General features: G+C 43.5%; 1 protein-coding gene across 1 annotated transcript in view; it reads right to left on the bottom strand.

Moving 5' to 3' along the window:
* The window catches only part of LOC124788865, a 159,843-nt gene extending 141,180 nt beyond the window's left edge, over window positions 1-18,663 (bottom strand). The window contains exon 1 of the mRNA XM_047256148.1: window positions 18,474-18,663. The gene's annotated coding sequence lies outside the window, so the exon portion shown is untranslated. The remainder of the gene's footprint in view (window positions 1-18,473) is intronic.
* Between the last annotated feature and the right edge of the window lie 5,165 nt (window positions 18,664-23,828).

The following is a 23,828-nucleotide window of genomic DNA, read 5'->3' as shown; positions in this document are numbered from 1 at the left end:
GGTAGGCATGTTTCTACATCTGAAAGACGATATTTCGTCCCAGGCGCGTAAGAATGACGCTATTAGCACCACTTTGAGGATACAAATCAGGTTTGCTTAAACACAGGCTGAAACGGTCGTGAGCACTAGGCAAGAATGCCCTTCAGGCGAAAAAGAAGCCATTATCAACACGTCACTGATTTTGAACTAGCTCGTGTATTAGTTTGCAGAAAAACTTAGAAGGAACGTAGCCGCAGCGATAGTTGCGAGAATGTACCGTCGCAAGGAGACCAGCCACGGGGCACTACCGAAAGGGAAGACCATTCTGTTCGGCATATGGCTCTGGTGCATCATATTCCATCTTCAGCAGCAACCTGAGCAGTAGTTGGCACCGTAGTGACACAAAGAACTGTTACAAATCGGTTACTTGGAGAATAGCTTCGAGCCAGACGCCCTGTAGCATGCGTTCCGCTGACCCACAACCACCGCCATTTGCGACGTCAGTGGTGTCAACCGAGAGCATATTGGAGGGCAGGGTGGAGGCCTATTGTGTTTTCTGTAGAAAGCTGGTTCTGCTCCGGTGCCAGTGATGGTCGTTTGTTGGTTAGAAGGACCCCAGTTGAGGGCCACAAACCGTGCTAAACACACTGGACCTGAACCCAAAGTTAGGGTCGAAGGTGCGATTTCGCATGACACTGCAGGAGCCCTCTCGTGGTCGTCCCAAAATAGTATGTCAGTCTCGTGATTCGACCTGTTGAGCTACCATTTATGATCTGCAATCTAGAAAGCGTCTTCTAGCAGGATAACGCTGGCCCTAATGCCGCTGTTGTAATCCATCATGCTGTATAAAGTGTCGACCAGTCGCCCTTGCTTGCTCTATCATCAGATCTGTCTCCATTCTAGCACATGTGGGACGACAACTCCAACGTCATTCACAAATTGCATTGCCCGTCGCTGTATTGACCAATAAAGTGCAACACGCAGTGGTTCCAATTCTGTGAAAGAAAGAGTAAGTTATTTGGAGAGGCGAGTAGCAAACAATAAGCACCAAGAACGAAGATGTAACAACGGAAGACCAGGAACGAAGTGCAGGAATTTATAGGATGTAAGACAGGGATGCAGTATTTCGGCCGTACTGTTCAATCTATATATCGAAGAAGCAATTACAGAAAAAAAATTGAAGAGTAGGATTAAAATTCAAGGCGAAGGCTAGCAACAGTAGGAACCATGAAGTAAAGGAGGTGAAAAAATTCGACCACTTTGGAAGCAAATCAACCCATGAAGGACGAAGCTAGGAAGACATTAAGAGTGGAGAAACACCAGGTAAAGAGGGCATCGCAGACCAAGAGAAGTGTGTTGGCGTCAAACATCGGTCTCAATTTGAGGAATAAATTTCTGAGAATGCAGGTTTGAAGCACATCTTGGTAATGAATCGTGAATAGTGGGGAAATCGGTAAAGATAATAGAAGCGTTCCACAAAGTTGTTTGAAATTAGGTGGACTGGAGGGATAAAGAATGAGAAGGTTCTCCACAGAACTGGAGAAGAACGGAGCATTTGAAAAACGCTGACAAGAAGAAGGGGCCGAATGCCTTATTTCATGGAATAACTTCCATGGCCTACAGAGCGTTGTATATGGTAACAACTGTAGAGAAGAGAGAGATTGCTATATACAAGAAATAATCTAAGGTAGAATGTGCAAGCGCTTTTCTGAGATGGAGCTTTTGGCACAAGGGAGGTATTCGTGGCGGACTGCATCGTAACATTCTGAGGACAGATGACTGAAAAGCGAAATAAACGAGAAGAGTCAAGAGGTAACAGTAAGCGCGGATAGCGGTGATAGACATGTACAGATTAAATCGTGTTTAACACAGAATTGCCGTCTTCCTCGGCAACCACTCAGCATATCCAGCGAAGGAGCAACGACGATAAATCAAAAATTTCTGGAGAGTGATTTATATTCTTGGTGGAAGTATGTCAGTTATTAGATTCACTGATGACATCGAGGGCCTCTGTGGATGTGAAAAACACCTGAGAAGCGGATTGAATAGTCGACTGAGGACATAGTACTCATTGAGACTAAACCGAAGAAAGACTAAGTGACGTTCAGCAGTAGAAATGACATTAGTGGTAAATCTAACATCAGAATTTGGATTCTCGTACGAAATGAAGAAATTTTGCTATGGTGGAAGCAAAAGATCGCTTGATGGGCGAAGCACTGATGATATAAGAAGAAAACTAGCAAAGCAAAGAGGGTATTTCTTGCTATTAACAAACATAACCCTTAATGTGTGTAAGAAATTTCTGAGAATGTGTATTTTGAGGATACCAGTGGCACGAACGACTGACAGTGGAATTCAAGAGAATGAGACTCGAAGCGCTGAAGAACAGCTGTAACAGAAGAATGTTGAAAAGTAAGTGGGCAGAGAAAATGTAAGGATTTTCACCAAAAGAGGAGAGGAAACGTACGAGGGCATACTGCAAAGTAATGCGTCTGAATTTTTTATGTGAAAACTCTTGAAATTTTTTAATAAAACAAACGTTATTAATATTCTACGTCCTCATTCTTCATCTTTACATATTTTCAGCTCTTTTTTGCAAGCGGGCTGCAAATTATGATGTCTAATATGGCTGTGTGTAACGTAACCATGTCGGTGCGTGATGAACAGTGCGCTGAAATGAGTTTCGTATCCCAAAAGTTCGTGCACACATGACGCACCCTCTCCTTCGGAGTGACAACGCCAGACCATAGAGGAAAGCTGAAACACCCAAGACAGTCTGAAGCCTTGCGTTCACTATCATCGATTATCCTCTATATAGTTCCGATTATTCCCCATTTGCCTTTCTTTTCTTTCCAAAGCTTACGAGCGTCTTCCAAGATTCAACTTTGATATTGATGAAACGGTGGAAGCAGAGGTGAGGTTGTGGCTGTGTGAGTAAAGCAGAACTGGTCTCTTGTTGGCAGAAACGTGTTCGTCTGCAGGCTGACTACGTTGAGAAGTAAATACGTAGACATGGCGAATGAAGATGTAATATGTTAATAAAGTTTGTTTTACTTAAAAATCTTGAAGAACTTTCACATAAAAAATTATCTGGCATTGTTTTTATCAGAACACCCTCATATACATGGAAAAATAATGACTTGTAAGAGGACCAGGAGGACAGGAAATGTGATGAAAAAAATGGCTCAAATGGCTCTGAGCACTATGGGACTTCTGAGGTCATCAGTCGCCTAGAACTTAGAACTACTTAAACCTAACTAACCTAAGGACATGACACACATCCATGCCCAAGGCAGGATTCGAGCCTGCGACCGTAGCGGTCGCGCGATTCCAGACTTTAGCGCCTAGAACCGCACGGGCACCTCGGCCGGCGAAATGTGTTGAAACATCAGGGAAAAGCTTGCATAGCATTACATACTGTAAGTCAACAAAGAAACTGGAATATATTCAGCACATAATTCAGGATTTTTTATGTAAAAGCTACTGTAAGACAAAGAGTTAGGCACAGGAGAGGAAGACGAGGCGGTTCACATCAGATAAGACAGAAAATTGATGACGGCGGTGCAGTACATGACCGTCTTGTCGAGCAACCATTATTTTCTGCTGTACGGTTCTTTTTACTAGACCACGTTTTCAAGCACACGAAATGAACGGAGTTTCACAACTGCTAAATCTGGATATAATCTAAATGTGTGATATGGAAACGAGTACTCCAGTACAAAACTGCTGTGAATCTGAAGAATAATATTATAATTGTCTGTGAGGATGACCCGTTACTAGGCACTATTCGGTTTTTGACACGTTTAGCCAATTTCAAGGAGTGGCAAACGTCCTCAGCCAATGAGTAATTAAGAAACGGCACAGCAAAGATAGTATATCTGTCCAAGGTGATGGTACAAGTAATGATCTCGCGAGGGATGACATTCGGTCGAGAATAAATCACCGTGAGGCGTCATTACACGATCAAAACGACAAAAAAAATAATGCAAAGGGAGTAAGATCGCCTCCTGCAAGACCGACGTTTGATCTGCCGTAAGACAGCTCAGGAGCTGCGCGTTTGTAACACTGTTTTTCCTGCAGAAACTGAGCGGAAAAAGGCAGGGGAAAGACTGTTCAATTTAAACATGTGTCGTGTGTGTCGCCTGGATGTCGTAGTATGGGTAAGTGTGCCGTATCGCGCGCGAGCGTAACCACGGTATCCGAGCGGTCTTTTACATACAGGTGTGTGTGCGACATACATTCAACGTGGGATGATAATCGTTGCAAGGGTCATGGTTCCTAGCGTATCAGAAATTGCACATTAATTTGGATTTTCGACGTCCCTAGTGTATAGGGTATCATAGACGAAATATCCCCACAGGCGTAAGTCACTGAATCGGACGACCACTAGCATGTGGGAACTGACGTCATGTCAGCTACGCACTGCTCTGCTCTGTTCAGGTAGCCACTTATTCGAATGTGCGCTGTTAGGAACTCATTTCTGTCTCGACTGTATGGAGAGCAATGAACTACTTCAACAGCAACCGATAAACACTCCATCTTCTCCTTTTTTTTCTTTATTGTAATTTTAATCACCTCATACAGGCGGGCTGTCAGCAGCATAGTAGGCTGCTGTTGAGCCTTAAGTGGTAAAATAATAAGACATATAGGTGACTCAGACAGTACAATAAAAACGGCGGGCAAAAAATGTAGATACAAAAAACAATATACATGAATCCGTTCACGCTGGACGAGAAAAACACCAACACTTGTTGACACGGCGCACATAACACGGATGACTGCGACGGCACACGTGAACAGTGGAGGCGTGACGGCGAAAAAACACTAAACACAAAACGAAGGCGCACACACACGAGTCACTGATGGCGATGATCTCCGGCACGCGAAAGTCCACTGAGCGTGTGCGAGTCTGGGGACCTGCCAGGAGATGTGGAGGGGGGGCGGGGGTGGTAGAGCGAGAGGGAGACGGGAGAGGAGCAGAGATGCTATAGGCAGAGGAGATAGGGGGAAGGGAGGAAGGGGGAGGGGACGTCCAGGGGAAGAGGGGTGGAGGAAGAGGATGGGGGGAAAAGGAAAGAGAAGGGAGGGGAAGGGAGGGAGGGTGCCTAAAGGAAAGGACACAGGAAGTGGGGGGGGGGAGGATCAAAGTTGATAGGAGGGGTAGATGGAGGGGAGGAGGACATCATCAGGTAGGGGGAGACCTTCTCCTTTTTTTTTTTTCTTTATTGTATTTCAATTCCCCATCGGGGCGGGCTGGCAGCAGCATATGCACTGCTCTTCAGCTGAAAGACATAGAACAAAACAACAGAAGACATTTAAAAACAGCAAAGGAGAGAATAAGGTGAACATAGATATAAAAAAGGGGGAACATCATGGAAGGCAATAGACAAAAAACGGGGTGACTGTAAAATGGAGATAAAAAACTGTTGAAAAGTAGCACACACAAAAAGCCACACACTGCGACGATTAAAAGAACACAAGGCACAGTACGACAGGAGCATAAAGGTAGCGACGGATGGCATAACACATAACGTAACACTGACGGCGAACCTCAAGGCAATACACAATTAAAATCACACCTCTTGACGCTCACGAGAAACAGCACTAAACACAACACTGATGTGGCACACTGATGATGATCAATGCAGAGGATCTGCCAGGCGCTAGGAGTTGAGGGAGACCTGAAGAAGGGAGGGAGGGGAAGAGATGGGGGAGGGGAGCGGGGGGCGCGCGGAAGAGGGCCAGGTAGGGAGGGATGTGGGAAGGAGAGAGGCAAGTATGGGGTGCAGGGTCTCAGGGGAGGGGGGGACGGAGGAAGATCCACTCTGGGAGAAGGAGGAACCTTCTCCTTAACTACAGATTACTAAACTCTTGTGAAGCATACAACTGCATTAGAGTATGAAACAGAATATATTGTGCATAATTTACCATGTGACTTACTACTCGATATTTAATAATTGTAATTCTAATGCATTATCTATACAGGGTGGTCCACTGATGGTGAGCGGGCCAAATATCTCACGACATAAGCATCAAACGAAAAAAAAACAAAGAACGAAACTTGTCTAGCTTTAAGGGGGAAACCAGATGGCGCTATTGTTGGCTCGCTAGATGGCACTGCCATAGGTCAAACGGATATCAACTGCGTTTTTTTAAATAGGAACCACAATTTTTATTACTTATTCGTGTATTAAGTAAAGAAATATGAATATTTTAGTTGGACCACTTTTTTCGCTTTCTGATAGATAGCGTCGTAATAGTCACAAACGTATAAGTACGTGGTATCACGTAACATTCCGCCAGTCCCGACGGTATTTGCTCCGTAATAAGTTGCCCGTGTTAAAATGGACCGTTTACCAATTGCAGAAAAGGTCGATATCGAGTTGATGTGTGGCTATTGTGATCAAAATGCCCAACGGGCGTGTGCTATGTATGTTGCTCGGTATCCTGGACGACATCATCCAAGGGTCCGTACCTTCACCGGATAGTTACGTTATTTAAGGAAGCAGGAAGTGTTCAGTGACATGTGAAACGTCAGCCACGACCTGCAACAAATGATGATGACCAAGTAGGTAATTTAGCTGCTGTCGTGGCTAATCCGCACATCACTAGCAGACAAATTGCGCGAGAATCGACAATCTCAAAAACGTCGGTGTTTAGAATCCTACACAAACATCGATTGCACCCGTACCATATTTCTATGCACCAGGAATTGCATGGCGGCGACACTGGACGTTGTGTACAGTTCTGCCACTGAGCACAAGAGAAATTACGGGAAGATGACAGATTTTTGCACGCGTTTTCTTTAGCAACGAAGCGTCATTCACCAACAGCGGTAACGTATACCTGCATAATATGCACTATTGCGAAACGGTGAATCCACGATGGCTGCGACAAGGGCAACATCAGCGACCTTGGCGGGTTAATGTATGGAGCGGCAGTATGGGAGGAAGGAGAATTGGCCCCCATTTTTAATCGATGGCAATCTAAATGGTGCAATGTATGCTGATTTCCTACGTAATGATCTACCGGTGTTACTACAAGATGTTTCACTGCATGACAAAATGGCGATGTACTTCCAACGTGATGGATGTCCGGAACATAGCTCGCGTGCGGTTGAAGCGGTATTGAATAGCTTATTTCATGACAGGTGGATTGGTCGTCGAAGCACCATACTATGGCCTGCACGTTCACCGGATCTGACGTCCCCGGATTTCTTTCTGTGAGGTAAGTTGAAGGATATTTGCTATCGTGATCCACCGACAACGCCTGACAACATGTGTCAGCGCATTGTCAGTGCATGTGCGAACATGACGGAAGGCGAACTACTGCTGTTGAGAGGAATGTCGTTATACGTATTGCCAAATGCATTGAGGTTGACGGACATCATTTTGAGCATTTATTGCATTAATGTGGTATTTGCAGGTAATCACGCTGTAACAGCATGCGTTCTCAGAAATGATAAGTTCACAAAGGTACATGTATGACATTGGAACAACCGAATAAAATGTTCAAACGTACCTTAGTTCTGTATTTTAATTTAATAAACCTACTTGTTACCAACTGTTCGTCTAATATTGTGATCCAAATGTTTGTGACTATTACAGCGCCATCTATCACAAAGCCGGCTGTGGTGGCCGAGCGGTTCTAGGCGCTACAGGCTGGAACTGTGCGACCGCTACGGTCGCAGGTTCGAATCCTGCCTCGGGCATGGATGTGTGTGATGTCCTTATGTGAGTTAGGTTTAAGTAGTTGTAAGTTGTAAGGGACTGATGACCTCAGACGTTAAGCCCCATAGTGCTCAGAGCCATTTGCACCAATTTTTTCTATCACAAAGAGAAAAAAGTGGTCCAACTAAAACATTCATATTTCTTTACGTACTACACGAATATGTAATAAAAATGGGAGTTTCTACTTAAAAAACGCGGTTGATATCCGTTTGACCTATGGCAGCGCCCTCTAGCCGGCCAACCATCTGGTTTCCCCCTTCAAGCTAGACGAGTTTCGTTCTTTGTAGTTTTTTCTTTTGGCGCTTATTTCGTGAGATATCTGGCGCGGTCACGATCAGTGAACCACACTGTATATTACAGCGCGGAGTGACCGCGCAGTTTGAGGCGCCATGCGCGGCTCCTCGCGCCCGAGTTACGAGTCCTACCCTGGTCATGGGTGTGAGTGAGTGTGTGTGTGTGTGTGTGTGTGTGTGTGTGTGTGTTGATCTTAGCATAAGTTAGTTTAAGTAGTGTGTAAGACTACGGACCGATGACCTCAGCAGTTCGGTCCCTTAGGAATTCATGCACACACAGACACTAATATATTACGACTTTCCTGGAATAAAACACGCAGTAATAAACATTACGATGGTTTAGTGGCAATATAACATTATTCTCTCTTTAATGTTCTAGTGTTATTTTTGGCCGTTCCGCATGTGTGTGTGTGTGTGTGTGTGTGTGTGTGTACGGAAATGTTGTAATGGTGGCCTTGTCCAGAGGAAAGAAGGAATTGCCGATGAATGCGCATGTGAGGTTCACCAAAACCGCAAAGGATAATCCAAGTTTTATAACATTATCATTATCTTCCTTGTCCGGAGTACAATACATCCACAAAATGTCAGACTAACGAATGTACGAATTCCAAACTGGTTATACAGTTACGAAATGGAATATGAAATCCGTGCTGTTCCAGAAATATCTCTGACTATCCTTGTCAGAGAAGCCTTGCTGTGAGTGCTGTTTTGGATGGTGTTAAAGGAGGAAGTGAGGCCAAAAGAGGTAGGGCGAAGTCTCCGCAAACACAGTCTACATGGGAAGAAGGCAGAAAATGGCCCGTCTGCTGGAATGGGTATGTGAGCAACCAGGCTGTGCACTGCACGTAAGACCACTGAGCAGTGAGGGCACAGTACCAAGCTACAGGCACGAGTGCAGGTTGTCTGGCTGTTTCCCTTTCTCTCCGCTGTTGATGGGTTACAATGTCCTGGTGGGTGCTGCGCCTGCCACGTTACGGAAAGGATGGAGGCGGAAGTGAGGGGATTATGTTGGAGGAGCTGCTCAGCTGCGTTTGCGAGTGGATAAAGAGCTACCACTCCAGCGATCTCTGAAGTTGAAATTACGGTCTCTTGGCAGTGCTTCACCGTCCGTTCTGCTGTGGTAGAGGCTATTTACTATTTTCCTCTTTACCGCTATTATACTGGTACAGCAGTTTGACGGGTTTAACTGTAGTTCCTCATGATGTTTTTAAGGCAGACATTAACCATTATCAGTATTTGGGTGGCGTCACTGGTCAGACATTGTCGCTGATCAGTGTACGATCGACGTTGTTTTGGATTGTCATGGTGGCTCGTTACGCCATTGCTCTTTTATTTGTTTCCTTTCCGTCAGGTTTGTGTCATTCATTTGGTCGCGTCAATGCAGAATCCTTGTGTGACCTTGCGCCCTTGTTAAACTGTGCATGACAGTGCACTAGTAGTCCGCCTCCAGTAGCTGAATGGACAGCCGGCACGGTAGCTCAGCGTATTCGGTCAGAGAGCTGTATGGCCTCTGTAAAAAAAAAAAAAAAAAAAAAAAAAAAAAAAAGTGAAAAGGTCAACAACGGATGTCATGTGACGTCCGCTACTGCGAAATAATAATGCCGAACAAAATGAAAAAAAGAAAATGGTCAGCGTGACGAATTGTCAAGCCTCTGGGCCGGGGTTCTGTTACCGCATAGGTCGGGAAATTTTCTCCGCCGAGGGACTAGGTGTTGTGCTGTCCTCATCATCATCCTATCATCCTCATCGACTGCAGATCACCGAAGTGGCGTCAGATTGAAAGACCGGGCCACGCGGGATTAGCCGAGTGGTCTGGTGCGCTGGAGTCATGGACTGTGCAGCTGGTCCCGGCGGAAGTTCGAGTCCTTCCTCGGGCATGGGTGTGTGTGTTTGTTCTTAGGATAATTTAGATTAGGTAGTTTGTGATCTTAGGGACTGATGACCTTAGCGATTAAGTCCCATAAGATTTCACACACATTTGAACATTTTTGAAAGACCGGCACCCCGCGAAGGGTCTGCCCGACGGGAGGGCCCTAGCCATACGATTAAATTGAGAAAGTGTACTGGTCTGTAGTGAAAGTGAGTGGCTTGTGTTGAATGCTACGGTTCATTCTCATTCGACCTCCGGTCCAAATTAGTATTAACTTAGGCTTTTTTTCAGTTTGCCTATGTCTGTAACCGTCATTCCTTTTAAGTCCTGCAAAGGACTATGATATTGTGTTAGGTTAATTTATGAAACTTCTCAGTAACGTACAAAGCTTCTCACCTTCTCATTGCTTTTAAATATTTTGCTGGTAGGACCGATGTTTTGTAGCAGATGGTTCAATGTATGTGAAAGCTATTGATTTAAGATTGCCACGATTTAATCTTGTAGGGTTAAGCCACATGTGCAAACGTTGTGTGAAGAGTTCAATATCTGTCAAGCTAACTGATCTTTATTTGTCATGTAAGCATTTAGGTAATTTCGTCTCGAAGATTTATTTTTAAAGAAAGGCTAATATCCGTGATTGTTGAGGAGTTAGGGTTGTATTGTATTGTACTGTATGTTAATCGGGGGCCTAGAGAAGACGGAGAGGCTCCGTCCCCGCCGCAGCCGCAGTGGTCCACAACACCACGACGACTATCGCAGTCCACTTCACCCCTTTGCCGCCCCACACCGAACCACTCTTTCAGGGTTATTGTGCGGTTTGGCCCCCGGTGGAACCCCACCAGAGAACGTCTCACACCAGACGAGCGTAACCCCTGTGTTTGGATGGTAGATAATGATGGTGTACGCGTACGTGGAGAACTTGTTTGCGCAGCAATCGCTGACATAGTGTTGCTGAGGCGTAATGGGGGGAAGCAGCCCGAATTCGCCGAGGCAGATGGAAAACCTCCTAAAAACCGTCCAGAGACTGGCCGGCTCACCGGACCACGACACAAGTCGGATTCGTGCCGGGGACCAGGCGCTCCTTCCCAATCCGGAAAGTCGTACGTTAGACCGCACGGCTAACCCGGCGGGCAAGGAGTTACGATTACGGAAACTTAAAATACTCGTCGTAACTCTCTTTGTTTTAAAGTGAGACGGCAACATCCAGTTCTGTTATCAGATATGATGAACAATGCCCTGATCAAAATTCCAGTGTCAAAATGCCATAAAAAGGGAACCAGTGTTCAGAATGACGTCAAATTTGAACATTGTATTATTGACTCAGGGGAAAACGTTTTCGAACAAAAAAAGAAAAAAAGTAGCGAAAAAGTTACCAACGTAACGCGCCGTAAGCGTCAGAATATGCACACCAATGGAAGTGGGGCACACGACTCTTCCTCATTTGCGTCTGAGGCGCCCAACATGGCTTTCTGCATGAAGGACCACGCGCTGCTGGTAAAACTTTATTACAAAAACGCTAACTGTGAATCAATAGCGCAGCAGAGGTTTGAACACTCAAGAATATAAAAAAAGACAATGGCCCGATGTCTGCTGAAGGTCTGGAGAAAATGATCACAAAATTCGTAAATACAGGTTCTTTTGCAGTGCAATGTGGCAGAGGGGGGACAGCAATTGATCCGACGTCTTTCGAAGATGTTGGCACAGCAGAAGGGGGGGGGGGGGGGGGGTGGTCTGAGCGGTAGTATGCAAACTCGCAGTGCTCGAAGAATTGCCCGTACATTCGACATCCCCGCGAGCACGGTGCATAAAACCCAACAAAAGATTCTCCATTGCTATCAGTACCAAATCACACATATTCAAGATTTGCTTTCAGTTGACGTGCCAGCAAGACAATTTCTTACCCGCATAGACGAGGACAAGGAATGGTCATGGAATATTCTGCGGACAGATGCAGCCGATTCTCGTCTCCAAAGAAACGTCAGTTCGCAGTACTGCAGAATATAGACAACGGAAAATCCACACGCATAATTGGTACGACTTCATTCTGCGAAAATGACTGCGTAGTGCGGGCTAACGGCATCGTTTATCGTATGGTCGCATTTTTTTTTTTTTGGAGACGAGTCATGTGGGTTATGCTCATGTACCGCCACTAGTAAACGCTTCGAGATTCATTTAGCACCGACGTTATTCCAGCGCATCAACAGCGCGGACGTGTGGGTACAATTATTTTTATGCAAGGTGGCTCTCCTTCCTACGTGGCACAGTTAGTGAAGCGGCTCCTTCAGAGGCGTTTCAGAGAAGCTAGAAGCATCAGCCGTCATCTCCCAACAGCCTGATTTTAATCCGTGTGACTTGTCGCTTTGGCGGTATCTGAAAATTGTGAATTGAAGGCACTCCGATCTGTTGTGGAATATGCTGTTCCTCGATTCCAGCTTTTGGCAGTAAACGGTGGACAGCATATTGAAGACGTCTTGCGTGAGTCTCACGACAATTAGAAACCGATGTCGTTTTGTTTACTACGCTTTTCTGGGATCCAGGACAATTAAAAACCGACATCATTTTAAAATTTTGAACAAAGCTACAGTTCAGCAATGGTGAATGGGAATGAATGACTTGAGCAAATCATCCAACCAGTTACAGATAAAGAGTTCTATTAACAACCCCTGATATTGTATTCTTCAGAAGTACACGAACAAATAGAATCACATATTGGCGACAGCAAATCTGAGAGCGTAGAAGCTCATGTCGTACGTTCCCAAGGCGTAAAAATCTTCAAATTACAATTTACATCGAAGTGAAAGATACCCTACCTTTCGATTCGATCTATATTTGGATCTGAAGGCCTTTACGCTTAGCCCACCTCCAATGAATTTTACTTAGTTTTACTGATAGTCAAATACACCATGTTACTTGACATGAGCTTCTTTGCATTAAGATTTTTCTTCGCCAGGGGCACAGGACTATTACAGTTTTACGTGACCATGTACTTCTGATGAAGAAAATTTTACGGTTGTTGAAACCATGTTCAAGGATTGTTAATTGACCTTTATAAGAGAAACTGGTTAGCTGATTTTCTCAAATCAATCAGCGATGTAATTTTTATTTTTATGTGTTTTGTGGCGCCGGAGAATTTAAAAACTGATGTAATTTGGCTATTTATGCGGTATTTGGCCTCAGGACTGTTCAAAACCGATTTTTCCCATCGGATGTGGTTGGACATGGCAGTGGTGGATGAATTTACCTACCAATGCTACAACTGTTGAATACTGAATTTGTGCAATCATAGACATTGTACAGTACACATGGTTTAATGTGCGACTCAAACCATGGCCGTCGTATTGCGATTCATCTGACGTAGCCGACCCCATTTATGTTAAGATGTTTACAGCGCCATCTATTGGTATTTTTTTTCTTCTTGTTCCATTGCGGCAATATATGCAGTTCAAATTTGACGTCATTCTGAGCAGTGGGTCCTTTTTCTACAGCATTTTGAAACTGAAGCTTTACTGATGGACGCCCTGTGTAAGGACGAATGTTGCTTCTCATGTATCTGAAGAATTTCAGCCAAATATTTTTTAATGTAGGTTGAAAGATTTCATTTCTTCGTGCCAATAGAGACAAAATATGTCTGGAGATTAAACTGTGTTTCGATGAGCTGTGGTGAACTCACTCTTTGTAAAGTATAATGTTCAGACTCTGTGTTTATAATAAATGATGAGTTGATATTGGTCCCTCGGAATTATCAGCACGCTCCACTTCCCGACGACTGCGCTCCCTACCAGCGCAGAGACGTTGCTCATCGGGCTTATTGAAAAACAAATATTAATGAAAATAATAATAGTGGCAAATATAAGGTGTACAAGATCAATGTTATCTGACATAGCGAATTCTGGGGAAAGAAAGTTTAAGGAGACTGTAGCAACTAAGAATGCTAGGAAAAGAGGGAGATGTGGTGGGAAAGAAGGCCGCCCAAGGGTAACGAGTGCATTCAGGGACAATAGTAATCCTTACTGTTGCTTTAGTAGATATTTAATTAATTACTATCTTTTAAAGCTGGAGATGGTTCAAATGGTTGAAATGGCTCTGAGCACTATGGGACTTAATTTCTGAGGTCATCAGTCCCCTAGAACTTAGAACTGCTTAGAACTAACTAAGGACGTCACACACATACATGCCCGAGGCAGGATTTGAACCTGCGACCGCAGCGGTCAGGCGGCTCCAGACAGTAGCGCCTAGAACCGCTCGGCCACTCGGGTCGGCCTGGAGAGGGTATTCAGTTCTCTAATGTAATGAGAAAGTTCACTCCAGAATAAGGTTCCTCTTACTGAGGACCTCAAGAAAGTGGCTGAACAAAGGAGTCGGACCGTAAAGAGATTGTTCTAATGGGAAAGGTTGTTTCTGCTGTGTTATTCCGACAAGAACGTTAAGATCTAAGAGGTGTATGAGATACAGTAGAGAAGACAGTGGGTATGGAAATCTCGGCGCTTGTCTGCACGCAGCCAGAATGTCTATGTATATGATGGTGAAATATGATCAAAGAGTAGATCATCAGGTATATAACGAACAGAGGCAGTTATAACCAGTCGCAGACGCTGTGAGCTTTCTGAGAAAGGCCTTGCAGGATAACATCGCTGTAATCAATAACGAGAAATATGTTCGTTCAACTTTCCTTTTTCAAGTGATCAGGGCATAACTTTTTATTTATTTTTTCTACATTTTGTAAGCCCTGACACCATCTCGTCCACCTCTGAAATGGGTTCAAAAGACATTTCGAACGAATCAAAAGCACTGTTGACAGAGGTTGTGATTATCTACGTAGCTGTGTACAGGGTAACGTTTTGTATACGAAAGTGTACGATTTCACACTCCCGGGCACTTCGCGGCTACATTTGTATAAACAAAAGCAAGAAGGAAGAGATGTCTGTTGCGAGATGCAGTTAATTCTCACTGACTATTTTTTATACGTCTAACAGTGAGTAGGATGTGGCTTATCTGCTCTCATATACAAAACTGACAGCCTTTCTTTCCGACATGTGAAACAGGAAGAGTTAACCAATCGTCTACAATAGTTATTGACTTTTACCCAGAAACGTACTCCAATATTAATTACATAAATAATGTAAATAACTCAACAGGCATTGGATGTCATTTGTAGGCGAGAAATCGTGCGCCTTACACGGCACATTTCAAAAAACCTCTAAACAACTGGAGACTGGTAGTGACGCACATCTTGAAACAAAGACTGATAGCGCTTCCTTTTCAAAACTCCTGTTCGATGTAAGAATATCTAAGATCACAGTAGTGATTTGTGATTTATTATAACGGAACTATTTAGGATATTAAAACTGCTGCAATGACTTGAGCTGTAACGCCGTGCAGACATTTTGAGTAGTGCGCTCCACACCACCTTACCGTTATTAATAATTCGAAATTCGCGTCTTGTACTAGCACACTAAACGTAGTCAATATTTTTCCTTTGAATGTAGTGGTATGTTCCATGATTGCGTGCCATTGTCAAAGTGAGCTTTGTAAATGTAAATAAAAAAAATGAAATTACTGTCATTGAGTGAAACTGTATTTCAGAATTTCATTTTGAGTAGCCCATCACTTAACACCGCGATAAGAAGAAATGAGAGAGAGAGAGAGAGAGAGAGAGGGAGAGAGAGAGAGAGGCTTAAAGACTTGTTGGATATCTACCTCGACTAGATAGCATTTTAATATTTGACACATGTAATAGTCAATTTCGAAACAATTTATCTGGACGCTACTTTCATTTTGGGTTTCAGTGCTCTAGAAACCGTTTACGTTTATAGTCCCACTTGCTTAGTTTCAATGAGTAGTCAAACACAAATTTAGCTGATACATAAGAGCAAGTGAAACGATGGGAATTGCAACACCTCTGATTAATTTGTACCTGCTTAAATGAACGAGGTGAATGCTGTGGGGATGATATGCTGAGTTTCTTCACCGACCAAAGCTGCACATTGCGTTAATGTATAGGCGGTAGACAAATCGGACGTTTCCTTTTTAATCTGGAATGTGGAATGACACTCGCAGTAGGGACTGACATATTCCTGTTAACTAAACAGCAATAGGGTCCGCATCTCACTGCTAGTACCGAACGGTGGTCAAGAAACATTGTCGTTCAAGCCATCCCATTAGTCAAATAACGATCCTGAATTCTTTTTTACCACTTGAATTAAATGTGGTTAATGTGAGCTTCAAAATCAATATATACAGTCGTACAACAACGGCTGTGGGTACATGTCACCGAAAATTCTGTTAGATGATCTACATCTGCATCTTCAAAGTGCAACTCATCTTACGCTGTCTACGGGGGGCTACCTGTCGTACGCAATTATCATCCCCCCACCCATTCTGGTTTTGTTACCAAACAGTGCGTAGGAGAAGAGACTGTTAGCAAGATCCCCTAAGAATTCTAGTTTCTCTCAGTTTACCACTACGTTCTTTTAATACCACATATGAGGAGACAATTATATTTTACCTGACTCCCCGTGGAATGTTCGTTGTCTAAATTTTCATACTTACCCAGATCGTGAAGCCAAATGCCACAAGTGTGTGTATTGTTAGTGTCGGACAACCACCTTTGTTTCGGAAGATCGCTTTGTCATACACGTATTAGTAATCATAATGTAAAAGTAACTGTTGACACAGCAAGGAGAGTAATAGATCTATTTTTGAGGTATGAGTAACTCAGGCGCGATAGTGTGATAGAATTTCATTTTCATGACTTGGATTACGCATTGGTCTCCTGAAGAACCGCTACGAATATTCCGACAAATATTTCCATCCATGAGTTCATGATTAAGGTCTTTATTTACTCGTAAAGGAAAGTGTATTTCTATAAGTCTTCTAATATCCTAAAAGTGCAGGCAATACTGAACCTGTCGAGGAGATTTAATTTTGAAACTGCGAATTATATTTTTGAGAAGTACACATGTAGCCTCTTTTTTATTTTTATTTATTTATTTTCCTTGTAAGACCATGTCTTTCCATTTATGTTGGTGGTAGTAGGTGAAGTCCTCAGTAATGGGTGATTACGGCTTACTTTGCGCACATCATGTTCCAAGCGAATTTCACTTGCCAACACTGAGACATGAATTAAATTTTAGCGAGCTAGAGCTGGATGCTGTCGTTCTACCATATATTTTGAAGAGTGTACCTAAACGTTCCCTTACTTTACACACAGCTTCACAAAGTACGTATTCAGCACAGTAATACCAGCTGTGTAATACAAAGTAACAGGAAAGTTAAGATGATTTCATATTTTAAAATTTTTTGTGTGGCTGTGGTGAAAGTGTACAGTATTGAGTCAAGATATACGCTGAGTAGATATTTCTTGTACTGTAGGCAGTTGTTGACAGTACTTCTCTCGGGAAGTGCCTGTGTTAGCCCATTTGTAGTCACAAATTCGGAAATTTGTGTTTGTGATGTAAAAATATGATATGGATGTGAGTGGTGCCATATAAAATAGAATTTACATCATGTATTATGAAGAAAAAGTTGCAGTCTTAAGGTATATGAACTATTATACTCCACAGATTTCTCCTGAGCCATTACATAGGATTCGGTAAATCTAATACAAATGCGAAAAGTAATCGTCGGCATAGATTAAAACAAGTAACGAAAGTAGTCAACCGAGTGCCGCGTGCTTCATTTTTGCATGCTTTTGATGACAGTTCTTGAATATTTTTCGCTAGGTGAATTTCAATGACGCTACACGTTTTGGATGAATACGCGTTCCAATAATAGCGCCTTCCCACTTGTGAAAAATAAATTTGAACAATTGACATATTTCCATCCATTAATTCACATCCGCTATTATTGTGAAGAAAACCTGTTATTTTCTCCCAGAAAGAGAAATAACTGTCGAAAATAGCAGTTCTTTGTTTGAAAACAGCTAACTGAAAATCGCTCGAAATTCACGAAATGCGTGAAGGATCATAAAATAATAGTGAAGATGACCCTACACATACTGATCATGTTCATCGTTCAAATACAACACCGCTGTTGGTATAATGCTATTGTAAGTTGTCAGCCTTTATAAATTAAGAAGAGCTGTTTTTACTTACCAGTATTTGACATACGCATTCACTACAATAAGATTTACGCTGAGAAGCTTAGTATATACCTATTGAGATGATTATTCTGAAACAATGCATTCTTAGAAGACTAATTCCGGATACAAAAATCTACTGTGTGCCAATAAAATATTGCTCACAACCTATAAAACCTCCTAACCTTCACCACGAGGCATATTGTGGGCTACGGTCTCTGATCAGAAAGCAAGACATGTATTTAGGACAGAAATACGGCTAGTACTTGAATTTATATGGAAATACTTGTCCAATAGTACGCTAACCTGTCGGTAATAGCGTAGCAGTCAAGAAGATAAATGAAAATGGATCTACTGCACAAAATACCTTGCAAACACGACACAAAAACGGCGTAACTTTAAGCATTATGCTGCAGTCCAGAATCGCAGCTAGAAACAGAGAATGCTGTAAAACGGATCTTTGAAACGATTTCCTCTCGAGTGACACTGGTTGTATCACTGAAATTGTGACACTGTGCACCTACCTGTTGCTAGTCAGCACATTTGAAGTCAGTCTCAGAGGTAAAACCAGGAGCAAGTTTCAACACGACAGCAGCTTGGAAGAGTTGGAGACCTGGCTCCCCGGCGGAAGAGAACCCAAGGGAGCGCAGCTGCGGAGGAGCGCTGACCGCTGCGGCGATGAGGCGGCGCCGGCGAGGCAGCGACGCGTGCAGAAGGCGGCGGCGCCTGGAACACTGGCGCTCTCTGGTCCGCGGCGTCGGACGCGCGCCGCTGCCGGCTCAAATGTGACGACGCCGTCACGGCGGGGCGGGGGCGGGGGAGGGGAAGAGGTCGCGCATGCGCCCCGCTCGTGCGTTCTTCTGTCCACGTCGCTGTCTGCACGTCACTGGACAGCTCACGCAGCGATGAACCTTGCACGCAGTTAGTACCATCCCACGTAACAAAACAAAACGCAACTTTTCTTTTTAACTTTTGTGAATGCGTCGAGACGTATAACTGGATCTCGTGTCCGGTATGACGTACAACCACTTGATGCTTAACACAGCAGAGTACGACGCTGGGAATGACGTTCGTCGCAAAAAAAAAATACGGAAGGTAGTAGAGTTTTACATATATTTTCTATATAAATTGACAAGAAAATTACACGGAAATAAGTTTGTTGTTGTCTTCAGTTCTGAGACTGGTTTGATGCAGCTCTCCATGCTACTCTATCCTGTTCAAGCTTCTTCATTTCCCATATACTTACTGCAACCTACATCCTTCCGAATCTGCTTCACCACGAGGCATATTGTGGATTTTTACCCTCCACGCTGCCCTCAATGCTAAATTTGAGATCCCTTGATGCCTCACAACATGTCCTAACAACCGGTCCCTTCTTCTTGTCAAGTTGTGTCACAAACTCTTCTTCTCCCCAATTCTGTTCAATACCTCCTCATTAGTTATGTGATCTACCCATCTAATCTTCAGCATTCTTCTGTAGCACCACATTTCGAAAGATTCTATTCTCTTCTTGTCCAAACTATTTATTGTCCATGTTTCACTTCCATACATGGCTACACTCCATACAAATAATTTCAGAAACGACTTCCTGACACTTAAATCTATACTCGATGTTAACAAATTTCTCTTCTTCAGAAACGCTTTCCCAAGCACAAACGAGAACCCACCGCCATAGCTTTAAAGCTCTTAGGTTCGACACCAGGTACGGTACACGGTTTTAATCTGATACGATTTTCTTTCATTATATTTGTTTTAGAGATGAATCCAATATATTTTGGCTTCTGAATGAATGAAATTACGAATCTGACCACAACACAACGCCGAGGACTTCATTTAACCCTAGGAGAGCAGTCTTTCTGCAATGGAGTTTACAAGTGCGAAACACATTATTTCCTCCAATTAATATCCTCAAATGGTTATTTATCAAAGCAGTAACAGACTACGGACTGTTGTACATGATGTCGTACACATTAGTGAAAGAAACGTATACACTTCCGAGTCAGCTGTATATAATTTCTCAGATGCCTTGCAAAATCGCTAAATGCAATAGTAAATAATCAGAGAATGCTTGAAGACAAGAAAGCACATCAGCTGTTTATTTAATCAGGATGAATGGCAACTGCTTTTCTTTCTCCCGTTTTCTTTCAAAAAGTCAGATACTGTAAATAGGTTAAGTCCTTTTTTTCTTCAAATATGGAAGATTGGTGAGGAAGAAAACAGTAAACTAAAGTAATGTCACTTACATTAATTTGTAGGAATGTTTTTTCAAATATATTATCATGTTACGATTTCTTCTCAAATCTCCACGTTTGTGTTACTTCACTCGTGTTAGTACAGGTGTCTTAGTTGCTGTTAAACCATCAGATTTCTCTATGTTTGTTGAACATCTCTTTGACTGATCCATACTTTCTTTATTTTCTGTTTACGTGTCTGTCGACTTAGCAATTATCAGTCCAGAGAGACTTGGACACTGTCTACTGACATTCCCTTTATGAAAACGGTACAGGAAATAACTCGCAGAATTACCCAACTAAGCCGACCGAGGTGGCCGAGCGGTTCTAGGCGCTACAGTCTGGAAACGCGCAACCGCTACGGTCGCAGGTTCGGGTCCTGCCTCGGGCATTGATGTGTGTGATGTCCTTAGGTTAGTTAGGTTTAAATACTTCTGACTGATGACCTCAGAAGTTGAGTCCCATAGTGCTCAGAGCCATTTCAACCATTTTTTACCCAACTAATATCGGTAAAGAGCACCTGTTGTAAGACTCGGGGGCATAGTCTAAATTTTGATATTCCTGGGGGACAGAAGCTTCTTGTAAGAATTCTCTTTGGATTCACTAAATTCACAGTCATAGAAGACTTTTTTTTGTTCACGATACTGAGCCGTGCACGGCTAGTGTTCAGGCCGTTTATTGTTTGTCATCTTCTATTACGGTACTGCCTCCTCGTTTTCTTATTCCATTTACTGTCGTCACAAACCTTCTGCCTTACTTGTCCGTGAGTGGCAGCGGTAGCGCTTATCGATAAGTGCACTGTCGTACCATCTCTGGAACGACCGATAGTATTTCAGCATCGTCGTGTGTCTGGAAGTCAATTGCAGACGGACCAGCAGTACAGTCGGGGAGGGAGCAGCGTTGGGCACCGAGCGCCAGTGAGGTGCGGACAGCCAATAGTTGCCGACCACTGACGACACACATGTACTGTCCGACTGAAAAAAATGGTTCAAATGGCTCTGAGCACTATGGGACTTAACTTCTGAGGTCATCAGTCACCTAGAACTTAGAACTACTTAAACCGAACTAACCTAAGGACATCACACACATCCATGCCCGAGGCAGGATTCGAACCTGCGACCGTACCGGTCGCGCGGTTCCAAACTGTAGCGCCTAAAACCGCTCGGCCACAACGGCCGGCCACGTGTCCGACTGAAGAATACTGGTCGTTCGGCCGGTCATCTCATCGGCTGACGTGTATTTGATCTTTTGGCCATTTCCGGGTGTTGGACAGTTGGTCGATATGGGCAGAGCAGCGAGAAAGTCTCCGTGGCGTGTTGTCAGGCCGGAGCCACTGGCGGCGTAACGCGCGGTTGGAGTTGTGAGGCGCTTCTTGCTAGGGTTACGAAGTTCGTCGCCCACCAGTCCTGGACACTACAGCTCAGTGCTCACTTAACCTACTATCAAGCCTCAACTGCTATCGCATCCTTTCGTTTCATCGTGGTTGTCGCTTTCTGGGAGATTCCCGCAAGCAACAATGTATGTGCATTGAATTCGGCTAGAGTTGCAGCCGTTTTCCTGTGTGGTGTTTAGCTTAATTTAATTCATTCCTTCATTAATGAAGTGTACCAGCGGTATCTCCTGCCTTGTGGTCGTTGACATTCCGGTTACCTGCCCTGGGCGTTGACGTAATTTCCGGTAGTGTATTTTCCTCATCATGTTGATGCCGTCCAGCACGGCGTGTTGTTCGACACTTGAGGTGTGTTGGTAGTTTTGTCGTTTATTCTGACTTGGCTGGATTGGGAACCAGTATCTAAAACGTTGTGCTATTGACATCTTGTTATCGTTTTGCAGGTCGGGTGAGCAGAACTGATCTTGTTGGTTGGTTCGTCGGCTTGCTTACGGTTGGATTTCCTTCCGATTAAGAGGTTGTTGGACTGGTTGCCTGCCTCATCTAAACGTGCATTAAAGTTACTTCCCAGGCTGATCCTTGGAACCTTCTGAGCGCCGCTCCTTGTGTTTTACATTGTGATTTCCTTTTAGTCTTAAGTACTCTGTGTGGCCTTCAGCCGAGTTTTCCAGCTTAAATTAGAAATTGGAAATTTATTTGTCTGGGCTTTAAGCTGTGAGGTTGTTTGGGTTTCGTATGTGGCCTTCAGCCGAGTTTCATGTGAAGCATTTAGGATACAGCCGTTAGCCTATTTTAGTTGAAATTTAGAACTCTTCCCTTTAGGCCTTTAGCCGTAAATTTTTTATCTGCGCGGTGTGGCACCTTCAGCCGAGTTTTAATCTCTCTTAAAATAAAAATTCGACATCCTTGTCTTGCCCTTAAGTCATAAGATTGTTATTGTTTAGTATGGGGCCTTCATCCGAGTTTTATACGAAATATTTTAAGATAAGGCCTTCAGCCTTTTCAAATTGAAAGCACTTCTTCCTAGGCCATAAGCCGTAAATTGTGTTGTTGATATGCGGCCCTCAGCCGAGTTTTCAAACAATTTAGATTAAACTTTGAAAATCTTTGTCTCGGCCTTAAGCTGCAACACTCCTCTTGATTAATATGTGACCTCCGAGTTCTATGAGAAAAATTTAAGCTAAGGCTTTCAGCCTATTTATATTGAAGATAAAACAATTTTCTAAAGAAGTTAAAACTCCAGAAATACTCCTGTACCTCAATTCTTTGCTTAGGCATTGTGCCTTGGTTTTTCGATGTGGCCTTCAGCCGATCTAGAAAGAAGGTCTTTCGTTAAAACCTCGAGAGATTTTTAATCTTGCTTGTGTGATTGTGTGTTTTAAGAAATAAAGTTTATATGCAACTGACAGTAACTTATTTTGTCCCCTTTCCACAAATATAACCGCATCTGCCCTGTCCTGCTAGCCCAGGTATCTCAGATAACTCGAATTACTTGTATAATTGTTGTGTGTAAGTGGCGATTACGTAGCATACTTTAAACGAACGACACTGGTGTACTCAGTTTTATGAAAGGGGTCACAATTTTCCTTGTAGATTAAAAGATTACATAATAAATGCTGTATCTAACTAACGGCTGAACTGGCGTACTGCTTACGTCTCAAGACAGATTCACAGTATGTTGACTAGCTCCACATATGGTCATCCTCATTCTTTTCGTTTCATGTCCGTGTGGTTGAATGACTTGGCCACAATCGATCTCATCCTTTTCCGCCTTTTAACGCTAAAATACCGTCCACCTTACCAACGCGTCGTTGGTAACAGGCGAGGGGTACTAAAATAGTGACGGAGGATATCTAATTGAGCAATATCAATGCCAACTAAACAGTATATGCAAACAAGTAAACTACATTGGTTTTCACTCGGTCAACGTAAGGGACTATCTCATGGTACCTCGTTGCCATAACTGTGGGGACCTGGACCACATTCTCAAGCACTGCGCCAGGGGGTCGGCTTGCACCAACTGTGGTGAGGAAAATCACACACGAAAGACTGCAAGGCGGGGGTATGCATTCCATGTAAAAAGCGAGGTAAAAGATCATGTCGTGTCACTGTTCGAAACTGAACTGCATACAGGATGCTTGAACAGTGTCTCATTTCAAGAACAGATTATGACTGAAAACATAAATGGGAACAGAATGCCAAAGAGAAAATCCCCGAGCGAAAGGAGGAGGGACGCTATGAGGGCAAGCAAAATCAAA

Source organism: Schistocerca piceifrons, chromosome 3 (assembly GCF_021461385.2).
Source record: "Schistocerca piceifrons isolate TAMUIC-IGC-003096 chromosome 3, iqSchPice1.1, whole genome shotgun sequence".
In the NCBI taxonomy this organism is placed as follows: domain Eukaryota; kingdom Metazoa; phylum Arthropoda; class Insecta; order Orthoptera; family Acrididae; genus Schistocerca; species Schistocerca piceifrons.
Note: the sequence above shows the minus strand (reverse complement) of the source record. Positions and strands in the feature narration are given on the sequence as shown.